This window comes from Nyctereutes procyonoides, unplaced genomic scaffold (assembly GCF_905146905.1).
Source record: "Nyctereutes procyonoides isolate TBG_1078 unplaced genomic scaffold, NYPRO_anot_genome, whole genome shotgun sequence".
In the NCBI taxonomy this organism is placed as follows: Eukaryota; Metazoa; Chordata; class Mammalia; order Carnivora; family Canidae; genus Nyctereutes; species Nyctereutes procyonoides.
The window spans coordinates 5,653,055-5,666,314 of NW_026575121.1; the positions used below are offsets into that span (position 1 = coordinate 5,653,055).

The 13,260-nt window shown below is 51.9% G+C and overlaps 1 long non-coding RNA gene across 1 annotated transcript; it reads right to left on the reverse strand.

Moving 5' to 3' along the window:
* Positions 1–723: 723 nt before the first annotated feature.
* LOC129516544 (uncharacterized) lies at positions 724–10,445 on the reverse strand. The gene is made up of 3 exons (XR_008665785.1): positions 10,309–10,445; positions 1,906–1,997; positions 724–1,621 (listed from the first exon to the last, which is right to left on the reverse strand). It is a non-coding gene; the product is annotated as an uncharacterized LOC129516544 (long non-coding RNA).
* Positions 10,446–13,260: the final 2,815 nt, after the last annotated feature.

The following is a 13,260-nucleotide window of genomic DNA, read 5'->3' on the forward strand; positions in this document are numbered from 1 at the left end:
TTATTTATTCATGATAGTTACACAGAGAGAGAGAGAGAGAGAGGCAGAGACACAGGCAGAGGGAGAAGCAGGCTCCATGCAGGGAGCCCGACATGGGATTTGATCCCGGGTCTCCAGGATCGTGCCCTGGGCCAAAGGCAGGTGCCAAACCGCTGCGCCACCCAGGGATCCAACAAACTTATAATAAAGTCATATTTGCTTCTTAGTGCATTAAATGAGAAGATTCACTGGCAGGTCTAATAACTACTAAAATATTAAAGAAATGATGAGTGTGAAGGATACTCTGGGCTATTTGTACAACTATGTTGTCCTAAGTGACTTCTGTTAGTGACAAAGTCATAGGTATTGGTCTTACTACTGTGGTGTGTTGCCTGCGTTTAGAATTGAAAAAATTACTAATTTTCAGCTAGAGGTTAATGAAAATGTACTTTTTTTTCCTACCCAAGTGCATACCTCCTGGATTTTTATTTTTTAAGTATTATTATTATTATTATTATTTTGCCATTGAATTCTCCTTGGGTCCTTCTGCTTGGGTTGGAGAGAAAGTCTTAGTGCTAGTGTGGCCTTTTTTTTTTTTAAGATTTTATTTATTTATTCATGAGAGACACAGAGAGAGAGGCAGAGACACAGGCAGAAAGAGAAGCAGGGTCCATGCGGGGAGCCCAATGTGGGAATCGATCCCGGGTCTTCAGGATCACGCCCTGGGCCAAAGGCAGATGCTCAACCACTGAGCCACCCAGGTGTCCCCCTTTTTTAAAAAATTCATGAAAGATATAGAGGGAGAAGCAGGCTCCCTGTGGGGAGCCCGATGTGGGACTGGATCCCAGGACCCCAGGATCACAACCTGAGCCGAATGTAGACGCTCAACCACTGAGCCACCCAGGTGTCCCTACCTCCTGGATTTTATCCATAGAAGGTGGGAAGGGGTGTTCATGGACCCCGGGGCAAGAACTCCTTATAATACTAATTTTCCTACCTAAATTTGGAGTCATAATTTTATGTTTGTTGCCTTCAATAGGGCCTCCCAGTGATATCAGCTTTAGGCCCTACAAAACCTGGATCTTTCCTGTATACCCAGACAATGACCACTTGTCACCATCTTCACAGTGAACACAGGGGTGGAGGTAGGGGGCAGGCAAGCCACTGGCACCTTCCATCTGTCACTACCCACCCTCTGGCTGACGCCTCTGCCCCAGGCCTGGTCTGCTCTCCCCTGAGCCTTGACAATCTCTGGGTCCCCTCTGCGGGGTCACTCCTCTGTGACCCCTCCACAGCTTCCCACCTCCCCGGAGGAGGCTCCCCGGGATGCGGCCCCGTCCCCTGTGTTTCATCTCCAGCACCTCCCTCTGCTTGCTCGTCCTGGGAGTTCTGCGTGGCTCCCCCTCCTCTCCTAAGGCCTCAGCTATCCTGCCAGAAAGGAAGGCCTTCCCTAACCAACCACCCAACGGAGCAACCCCGCTCCACGTGGGGTCACCTGCTGACCACACTTACCTGCTGCTGTCTAACCTCCCGGTGCACCCATCAGAGTGAAGTTCCAGGAACCCAGGGACGTGTATTTTTTTTTCTTCTTTTCAGTTTTGGTGTCCAGAATACTCTCCAGTAGGCACTTCATATATATTTGCTGAATAAATTACAAAATAGGAACTCGCATCAGAAGAGACTGGGGGCTTAAAATCTAACAAGAGTGGAAATTTCATCTGGAAAGAAGGAATGCCAGGAAAGGGCCTAAAATTCACATTTCTGTAAAGCAGATGTCCCCCCTCCCCGTGAGGTGTCCTCTGACTTTGTGAAGAGAGTAAAAGGCCAGGCCGCTGGCTTCCCCACGATGCTTGCCCCGGGAGGGACGCATTTCAAGACGTTGGTGGGGGAAGGGACCGTCACAGGGTGATGTTTACAGGTGTTTACCTGTCTGCTTTTGGTGCAGTGCCAAATCTTCTGGAAACATTCAAAGGACACAGACTTTTGGGGGCGACTTGTGGACCCCCCTGCACATCATCCTAGGAAAAATCAAAGACCACAGTTCAGAACCACACCCACGGCCCTGGAGAGGGGGGCGGACTTCCGTGGGCCAGGCGATGGCGGGATCCCTGTCCCTGTCCGTCCTGCCCCCCCCTCTGTTGCGGCCACTCCCCGCCCCGGGACCCCCGCCCCCGCCCCCTGTGCCCGCAGCCCAGAGCGCAGGGCTCCGGGAGCTGGGGTTGGGCAGGACCCGGCTTTCCCCCCAGTGCGGGGCGGGGCCGCCGGGGACGGGACGTGGACAGGGATGGGACGTGGGCAGGGATGGGGACAGGTCAGGACAGGGATGGGGACAAGACGGGGACAGGGACGAGACAGGGACAGGACGGGGACAGGGGCAGGGGACGGGACGGGGACGGGACAGGGACAGGGACGAAACAGGGACAGGACGGGAGCAGGGACAGGGACAGGGACGAGACAGGGACAGGACGGGGACAGGGACAGGGACGAGACAGGGATGGGACGGGAGCAGTGACGGGGACAGGATAGGGACAAGGACGACACAGGGACGGAGGACAGGGACGGGACTGGGGCAGGACAGGGATGGGGATAGGTCAGGACAGGGATGGGGACAGGACGGGGACAGGGACGAGACAGGGACAGGACAGGGACAGGGGCAGGGGACAGGACGGGGCCGGGGACAGGGGACAGGACGGGGACAGGGGCAGGGGACAGGACAGGGACGAGACAGGGACGGGGGACAGGGACGGGACTGGGGCAGGACAGGGATGGGGACAAGGACGAGACAGGAACGGGGACAGGGACGGGGACCGGGGCGGGGGCCGGGGCGGGGGCCGGGCCGGGGCCGGGCCGGGGCCGCGGGGCGGCAGGAGGGCCGGGGGTGGGGAGCGCAGCTCGCTCCGCGCCCCCAGGCCCCCCAGCCCCCCAGCCCCCCAGCAGCGGCTCCTCCGCGAGCGGGCTCCCCGGGCGGCGCGCGCAGGAAGCGGGAGCAGGAAAGCCAAGGCGACGCCGCAGGGCGCGACCGCGGGGGGGGGGGCGCGGGGGGGCGGGGGGAGCCGTCCTGGAGGGGACCGCGGCCGGGAGACCCCGGGGAGACCGCGGGTTGCGCTCCGCTTCCCTCCGGCCGGGACGGGAGCCCCGCGGGAGGAGCCCAGACTCGCTCGGGCTCAGCAGCACCAAGCGCCGGTGGAAATGCACCATGACGGGGGCGGGGGGGGGGATGTTGGGGTGGGGGCGCAGGGGGAGAGAGGGAGGGAGGGAGGGAGGGAGGGAGGGAGGGAGGGAGGGAGGGAGGGAGAGAAGTGTTGCTTCTAGATAGGTCTTTGCAGAAAGATGCCAAACATTCCCTTGGGGATGAAGGGAAATGCTGCTGTTGGTGCGTTAAGCTCAGTCTAATTCTGTTCTATTTTATGCTGCGGACACTGACACGGCCAAGGTGGTCACCCTGAGCTCCTGTGAACCTCCTCTTCCCGAGGGTGTTGACACCTGCCGTGCAAGGTTCCTGTGCATCACCTTGGGATCCGAGGTCTCTAAAGCTCTCTACACATGTGCTGTCACCCTTTTGTATCTTTTTGTGATTATTTAGCCTCCCCTATTCCTGCCCTTTTCTAACCCTCCCCCCGAAAAAAGGCAAAGGCAGGCAAAATGCTGACATGGTGGGGGTGCAGGGTGGGAAGGGAAAACAAACGGACAGTGAATATCTGAAATCTTGCCCCGGGGTCTTCTGGAACCAACCAAAATTAAGTATATAAGGGCAGCTGAGTCAGTAGTTGTCATTCTAGCTCTCAAGAAAAACTTAACAAACTTTTCAAGCACTTCTCCAAGACTTGCCAAGGGAATTAGACTGCGCAGGGAGGCTGCTATGATTTCACCAAAATGCGTACAACCAAGAACTGCAACCCATTAGTTGCGCCACTAGGGTATAGATACACGTGGGGGAAAGAATGAAAAATATCTGCAATAGGTCAAAAAAAGAAAAAGTACTTAGGTGAATTTTTCTTTTTGGAAATCACCGCCCGGGTGCGGCTTCCCTGTTAACCCCCCACCTGGCCACGTACTCCTAGGGCCCGGGGCTCGGGAGGTGTAATTCCTTGGACGCCAGCAGGGGGCGCCCACGCCCGCTTCCTACAAAACTCCAGGGCCTAGTTCGTTCTAAAGACTCGGTGAGACGCAGGTAGCCCCTGGGCTGTTCCAGCGCTTGGGCGGCTCCTCCCGGGAAGGTGGTGTGTGGGATGCACGGCTGGGGACCCTGGGTCCACCGGTGCGAACTGGAAGGTGACTGGGCTCATGCCCACTGTTGGATTTTAAAGTCTTGGGCCTTGTTTTCTGTTGTGGTTTGTTGCTGAGGGGGAGGCTCCGTCTCCCCTCTCTCAACTGGTCCACCTCCCAGGTTCTTGCAGCGGTTCCCCAGCAGTGTGGTTACAGCCTAATGAACAGGTAGGTATGGATGCGGGGGGTGGGGGGGGTGTCCATCCACAGGTGAGTGGGAGCAGCTCCGCAGAATCCAAAGAGCTTCTTAACATGTTCTAAAAGTTAAAAGTTTTTATATTTTGGGTTTTTTTTTTCTTTATTCAGGAGAGAAAGAGAGAGAGAGAGAGAGGCAGAGACACAGACAGAGGGAGAAGCAGCCTAATGTGGGACTCGATCCCAGGACCCCAGGATCCCACAGCCTGAGCCACAAGCAGACACTAAACCACTGAGCCACCCAGATGCCCCTAAAAGTTAAAAGTTCTGGATAAATACTGGGATTCCTTTTATTTTCAAATACCTCTCTGAATCTCCTTAGCCTTGTTTACTGTGACTCACTGTATCAAATATTTATTGCTGTGTAACACCCAAACGTAGTGTTTTAAGACAACAATAAACACTTATTATTATCTGGCAGCTTCTATGGTTTAAGAGCTGGGGCGTGACTCAGCTAGGTAGTTTTAGCTTGGGGCCTCTCTCATCAAGTTGTCAAAATGTTAACTGGGTCTGCCATCATCTGAGTCTGGCTGGGCTGGAGGATCCACTTCCAAGAAGCTCCTTCACATGACTGTTGGTAGGAAGCCTTAATTCCTCACCCCGTGGGTCATCACAGGACTGCTTGAGTGTCCCAGTGAGGCAGCTGGTTTTGCCCAGAGTGAGAGATCCAACAGACAGCAAGCAAGGTAGAAACCACAATATCTTCTAGGACCTAGCTTTGGAAGTCACACACCATCATTCCCTCGACATCTAATGCTTACACAGGTCACCCATATTCAACATGGGAGGGGGACCACCCAAGGGTGTGAATTCCAGAAGGTAGGGATCATCCAAGAGGCCCTTGGAGGCTGTCTACAGCTTGGCTTGTTTTCAGGATGCACATTTAAGGGGTCCCTGGGGGGCTCAGTTGGTTAAGCATCTGCCTTTGGCTCAAGTCATGATCTGGGGGCCCTTGGACTGAACACCAGGTTGGGCTCCCTGCTTCTCCCTCACCCTCTGCCCTTCCCTACCCCACCGTCTCATGCTCTCTCTCCAAAAAACTTAAAGAAAAAAAGAATGTACACTTAAATATCTTTTCAAATGTACGTTTTACCTTGTTTAATGTTATTGAAAATGAATACTTGAACCACTTTTTACATGTGTACCAGAAGGTTTCTTTTCCTATGAGTACAAAGGCCTCCCTCTTCCGGTCTGAAAACAACTCCTGAAGAGGTGTGTGTTGGGGATGTGTGCGTCCTGTCCTTAATAATATACGTATGACATCTCACAACTATAAAAACTGATGTGTTGGGGAGAGATTGTCCACTTTCTGGTTGGGAATATTCTCATTTCTTTCTGCATTCAGACTCTCTAGCAAATGACAAGTTATACTAATAAAATTCAATTCGGGTCACTCAGGGGGAGTTTCTGGATCATTTTTGCTTCATAATTAACAACCCCAAGACTTTTTTTGGTATGACCTGACACTAGCCATTCCTGAATGGTGCCCGGAATGATTCTTATATTCTCTCTTCACAGATGAGGGCTCCAAGGCAGAGAGGTTTTAAGCAAACTCCGAATTGGACAACGGCTGAGAAACTACAGTTTCGACTCATCGCGACCCTGGATGCCATTAAAAAGTTAAGAGAATGACTCTCGCTCAGCAGAGAGCCTGCATTTCTGTCAACAGTAGAGGCTGTGGCCAGGCATCAAGTAGCTCTGTCACTGACCCTCACACGAAATGGATATTGCAACAGTGCCAACAGAGGGTCCTTGGCTTCAGAAACATACCTGTGTGCAATGCCCTTTGTAATGACTATTATTATTATTATTATTTTTAAAAATATATTATTTATCCATGAGAGGCACAAAGAGTGAGGCAGAGACATAGGCAGAGACATAGACAGATGCTTCCCTGTGGGGACCCCATCCCAGGACCCCAGGATCATGACCCAAGCCAAAGGCAGATGCCCAACTGCTGAGCCACCCAGACGTCCTGAGAGACCTGAGTTTAAATTCTCCTGTCACTTCTCATTGGCTGTGTGACTCACGGCACTTTATTTAGTCGCTATGCTTCAGTTCATTCCTCTGGAATATAGAGGTAATTATATTCACCTTGCTGGGTAGTTGTGAGGTGACTGATTGATTGGGCGATTGATCTACCCAAAACATAACATGACATTACATAGGATTTTTCTCTTTAAAAAACTGAATAAACTCTGGAGGAAAATCAGGGCAGTGAGAATATGTGATGTCCCAAATTGAGGTCCCTCACATGCTGGCATTTCAGGATCCCCAGAACCATGGCCAGCTCCCACCTGCTCACCACAAAGCAAAGGCTGTTAGTTGACAAGTCCTGCCCACACACAGAGCTCCTAATCAAACATCCAATTCCCTCACTTTAAAAATGTGACTAGGCAAGAATCATCAAGAAAGCCTTCAGCACAAAAGAGAGAGACAGTTCACAAGAAACAGAAAACAGAAATAATTCAGGGGACAGAAAAGAACATCAACAAACAATACCCTCTAATTAGTATCCTCAGTGAAGAGAAATCCACAAAAGGAGCTTTTATAAAGAATGTCATGAAATAAAAAAAAATCAAAGAACAGAGCTTTTGGAGATGGGATAATTTTAATTCAAAAACCTTCTTAATTGGGGGTGCCTGGCTGGCTCAGTTGTAGAGCATGAGATTCTTGACTTGGGGTCATGAATTCAAGCCCCGTGTTGGGCCTAGAGCTTATTTAAAAAAAATTTTTTTTTAAATCTTTTTTTTTTTTCTTTAAAGATTTTATTTATTCATAGAGACACAGAGAGAGAGAGAGAGGCAGAGGCACAGGCAGAGGGAGAAGCAGGCTCCACGCAGGGAGCCCGACATGGGACTCGATCCAGGGTCCCCAGGATCAAAACCCGGGCTGCAAGCAGCACTAAACCGCTGCGCCACCAGGGCTGCCCTAAAATCTTAATTGAAGGATTGGAGAATTAAAATGGGGCCATTTTTCAGAACACATTTCATTATAAGGCAAAATGAAAAATTGAAAGAAAAGATTAGACACTTAAAGAATCAATCCAGGAACCAACCTCTGATCGATAGTAGCTCAAAAGAGAGAGAACAGAGAAAATGCAAGAGAGGAAATTTTGAAAGAAGTATAACAAATGTTATACTCATCTCATCCCTGAGATGAAGGGATGTCTTTAGACTGAATGCCATATTGAGTGTTGAGCCCAGGAAGTGTAGAAAGCCCCAGACTGGGACCCTTCGGGGATCTCAATGTTTTATAACAGATTTGACGAGGTGTCCTAGCACGGTTCACACTTAGTAGGACATCAGAACCCTGAAGAAAAAAAAAAGCTCCAGTAAAGAAAAATATTAATATTAGTCTCAGGAAGTATACACTCTGTACCAGGAATTCATAGAAGCACTACTCTATTAAATCACTGAATCATTAGCCCTCTGCGTAGGTGTAATCACCATTCCTACTTCACAGACAAGGAAACTGGAGTCACAGAGCCAGCAAATAGCAACAGAGCCAGGTTGGAAACTGGAGCAGTCTACGGGTAGAGCCTGCATCCTTAACCATTACACACCCTGCCTCGCAACACTTCACCCCCAAGGAAGGAGGTGCAGCTTCCCCAGCAATACTGGGTGCGAAAACAAAATGGCCCAATGCCTCAGTATTTCTGAAGAAGATTATTTCAACCAGGAATTCTATCCCCAGCTAAATTATTAATGAAATATGAGGGAGAAAGAAGATATTTTCAGGCATTTCAGAGGGAGAACACTTACTTCCTATATACCCTTTCTTAGGAAGTTAGTTGAGGATGTAATCCTCAAAAATGAAGGGGAAACCATAAAAAAAAAAAAAAGTAGTAAGAGAACTCCCAGAATGACAGACATGTAATCCAGTGTAAAGCAAGATGACCGAAGTTTCCAGAGGGGAAAGAGGAGCTCTATGGAATAGCTAGCATTATTGAAAACTTGAGTGTATGGACAGTCGGCAAATACATGTATGTCTAGATAAATGTATAAAGAAAAGTATGGCTAGATAAAGATACAGAGGGGAAGAAAAAAGATATATTTAAACTCCAGAGGGGCACCTGGCTGGCTTAGTTGGTAGAGTGTGTGACTCTTGATCTTGGGGTTGTGAGTCTGAGCCCCACATTGGGTGTAGAGATTACTTAGAGGCTTCAAAAAAATCTTAAAAAAGAAAAACCCAACCAACTTCAGGAAAACAAAAAGCTCTAAGAAGAAAGTCATGGTCTAGATGAAAAGAGACTGGAAAAGAGGAGGTAGATGTGGCGTAGGTACTGTTTTTGTTTTTCCTCCTAAGTCCTCTGTGCTGGTCGATCTGTTAGCCGCAGACACGGTGCTCTGATGTCAAAATTTTTATTGATATCTAGGTATAATCTTTTTTTTTTTTTTAGGTATAATCTTTTTAAGGAGCTAAGCGTTCATAGTTGAGTGGGTTGAAATAGGGAGAGGCTGATTCCTTCACGCGGTAGTTGATTCTATAGCAAGATTCTGAAGCAAAAACAGAAACAGGCAACCAGAAATAGGAAGGCGGGGAGCACATTTAAACTCCAAAGGAAAGGGCAGCCCGGGTGGCTCAGCGGTTTAGCGCCACCTTCAGCCCAGGGTGTGATCCTGACCCCCCCACCCCCATCGAGTCCCACGTCGTCGGGCTCCCCGCAGGGATCCTGCTTCTCCCTCTGCCTGTGTCTGTGCCTCTCTCTCTCTCATGAATAAATAAATAAAATCTTAAAAACAAAACAAAAACAACAAAAAAACTCTGAAGAAAACTTGCACAAGTAGAAATCTGGCCTTCAATAGGTAGAAATAAACTTGTTCAGTTACCGAAAAAATATCTTTAAAGGCAGAGAAAGGTCACTGCAGGTATATTTGAAACAAATTCATTTGCACACCGTATACACACTAGTTCCTGAAGTAGGAGCTGAACCGTGCTGGCCGTCGGGCCTGGACACACCATGACTGCTACCGCCTGATGCTCATGAAGACACCCACTGCTCCCTCAAGGCAGGAGCCCCCTAACCAGGTGTGGTCGCACAGGGATCCAAGGGCAGGACGCTCAGGGCAGCGCTGTTTACAAAATAAAGCAGAAGAAAACAAAAGCCAAAGCCAGGAATGCCCTAAATGTATGTTAGTAGTGGAGCATTTAAGTAAAATTATGGTACCTCCACATCACAAGTCCCGTGAAGCTGTTAGGAGGACGGGAAGATGCCCACTGTGTATTATGTGAAAGGGGCAATTTGCAGGAGGGTATATAGGATGTGTCTCTTCGTATTAAATACATGAGTTTGTGCATGCTGGAAAATGGAGTTTTATGATTTAAAAAAAAGGAAAAAAACCCCATAATTTGTAAAATAAAATACATGAGGCCTCTTTTGTCATCAGCTTCTCTGGGGAGTAAAGAAGGGCGGCACGGGGGTCAAGGACGCAGGGTGGCAAGGCTGGAAGGCCAGGCAGGGCTGTGGGGAAGCAGCAAGAAGGGGTGCCCAGCGGAGCTCAGCGGCGGGTTGGGGGGATGAACAGGGCCAGCGCATCTGGGGGCCCAGGGCCTAGTGGGCGCCCATCCTGCTGGCCCACCTTGGGGGGTGCTCACACCCACAGGCATGGCTCCCGTGTGCTGAGCGCCCCCTCAGTGGGCACCCGCGCCCACCGCTTGGGAGGCCACGGGAACGAGCCCCTTTCGTGCTGGGACAGAGCTGACAGCGCGACTTAGAGAGCAGGTAGCGGGCCTTGGCTCCCTCGGCCGCTGCGAGCCTGAATCCCAGAGTCGGAGAGCAGATGCCAACTTCTACGAGGGGCCTAACCGCTTACTTGTCCCACAAATGACTTATTTTAATCAATTACTTAATTAATTTTCTCTTACCCGTTTTTTACGCTTTGCCGCGGTGGGAACCGATGCAAACGGGAAACATGTCCCAGTAGGTTGCAGCCCCCCGGAGCTTGTGGGGGCAGCTTGTCCAGGCAGGTGACAAGCACAGGGACTGATGTGAGCTTTGGGGGGCACAGGACATGCAGGGGGGTGAAGGGGGCGGGGAGAGAAACCAAGGCAGGGGAAGAGCGGAGGTTGGACACAGACACTGGAGGAGAAAGCTGCGAGGAGCTAGAGGGGAGAGGAGGGGGAGGAGGGGGAGGAGGGGGAGGAAGAGGGGAAGGAGGGGGGAGGGGGAAGGGAGGGCCATCGTTTGGCCTGGGCCCTGCCTGGGCCCCGCAATGCCCTCCCACAGACCCAGGGGCGCGCTTTCCCAGCACAGGGGGCCGCACCACCTACACTCCCTGTCCGCGCTGCTGCCCGCAGAATCCCCGCATCCGGTCTAACCAGCCACCTGCACTTCCACTGCCACCACCTCCACCTCTACCCCCACTGACACCACCACCTCTACCACCGCCACCACCACCACCTCCACTGGCACCTCCACCACCATCACCACCACCTCCACCTCCGCCTCCACCTCCACCACCTCCTCCACCTCCTTCACCTCCACCACCACCACCACCTCTACCTCCATCTCCGCCTCCACCTCCACCTCCACCTCCACCTCCACCTCCACCGCCACCTCTACCTTTACCTCCACCTCCGCCTCTGCCACTGCCACACCTCTCTGATGGTTTGGATTTACTGCCAAACTCCTTCAACCGTAACTCCCCTGGCTCATCTCACCCTACTCCACCGTGGCCCTGACCCCTATCTCCAGGCCGCCGTCTCTAGCTGGATACCTTCCGGTTCAGGCCCTGACTGCAGGTTCCCACGCAAGTCCAAGTAGACGTTGTCAGTGCATTTCCTCCATCAGTCTACAGCGAATAAATCAAACACCGTCATCATCATTTCATCTGGGGCCTTCTCCTTCGTTCCCCCTGTGGGTCGCTAACTGGTTCTTTCTTTCTTCAGGACATCTTCCTCCTCTCCCTGTCCGTTTCCATCTTGGCTCTCAACTTTGGTTATCGCATCCGTTCATCTACTTGACGAAGATTTATTAAATGTCTCTCGTGTGCCAAGCACTGTGCTGGATAGAGAGTCATCAGCGCTCGTTCCAGATTCCATCGTGGCAGCCAGAGCAGCAGACACAGGGCCTCCACACATGACAGGGGGTGTCCCCCGCCGCCCCTGGCCTCCTGCACTCCTGCTGACTGACCGGGCAGGCAGTCTGAGCTTCAGCACCAGTTCCGACCACACGCTTCCTCCCCAGGGTCTGGGAGCTGCAAGTAGTGCCACTACCGCATCATTTTCCTGTTGCCTGTGAATGGTCCCTCTAGCGCATTTCTAGAAAGAGGAAACTTAAAATGTCAGCAAGAAGGACTCTTGCAAATCCCCTTTGGGCCTGTTTCCTGGCAGAGTGACACCACTGAGGACAGGGCTCCTGAAGCATGGAGATTTGAGAAAGACAACCGAAGGGACACGGCCATCGCCAGGTTTAGCAGGTTTCGGAAGCTCGGTACTGGTACCGAGTCAGACTCGGAACGCGGTGTTGTGCAGAGTGTGAGCTCAGTGCCTGACTAGCCTGTGGTAAACGGGAACACCCTGGAATGGGTGCTCAAGAAATGGGCACTGATGTGGGACTCAATCCCGGGTCTCCAGGATCACGCCCTGGGCCGAAGGCAGGCGCTAAAGGGCTGAGCCACCCAGGGATCCCTCAACAATCATTAATTTGGATACTTCCACAGTCTCATTTCTTTACATCCTTCCAATTTCTTTCAAATTCTAGGCAGCGGGGCCTGAAGCAATTTTGCAAGGCCTCAGACTTCCCTCCATGCAGGTGGCCAAGAGCCGTGAGGGTGATCGCTAACCTCTCAGCCCAGCACATCCGTCCCTTGCATCTCTCCACTCTGAGGGATGAGCGGTTTCTTCATCCTTCATCAAGTCTCTCTGCTGCCAAGTGAGAGGACAGTGCCAGGTGCCCCGAGAACTCGCTGACACTCCTGCGGGTCTCAAGGAGCTGCTAAATGTCCTTTGTCAGGTCCTCGAAAAACATGCTTGAACGGCAGCCCCCAGGCCGACCCACTGCTGGCTTTCAGCTGCAGAGCGCGGTTTTCCGCCAAGCCCAGCTCTGAGGTCAGTCCCAGTGTTTTCAGCCCGCGTGCTAGCATTGCGACTCAACCCAGTTTAAATTAACTTGGCAAGGGAGCTTTCATGAGCTGTGCCATCACCACCCTCTCCTAGCCCAAAAGTAGATCTTGTGTAGGTGTAGTCTCCACTTTGATAAATGACGGAGTTGTGCACTCGTGTTATCTGAGGATGGAAGGCGGCGAGTGGTTGTTTGCAAAATAAGGTTTATTCATCATTGAAAGAAGTCTGGAACGAGTTCTCCTGTCAAGCTGGCTCAAGGCAGGAGAAGCCGACTGTTGCACCAAAACACACATGTGCCCAGAGTCCTCGTCATCCCACCACCAGGTGAGGGCCTTGCTGGCTCCAGGAGGTCTGAGGTCTGCCTCTCGTGCCGGGCCCGGTAAGGACCCTGCGCGTCACCTACCTCTACTTCACACGGCTCCGTACCCCAAGGCACGGGGGGCGCGGGGGTGCGATGGACAGTGTCTGCCCTGCAAGGAACGGCCGTGGAGAGGCATCGTCTCCATCTATTCCTAGTGCTCTTGTCCCCTCCGGGGTAGGAGCCAGTCCTCGGGCAGGGACATCAGAGCAGACACTGCAAGAGAAGAAGCCGGGGCACCGGAGAGCCCAAGGGACTGGCCTAGGGATTCTGAAGGCTAAGTTTACACACACTGGGGCACCGAGTGCTGGCTTCCTCCTCTCGTTGTCTACACCAGGACACTCACCCCAAGAGGAAAAGGGACGGGGGTGTGTCATGGGCTGCTTGCCAGCTCT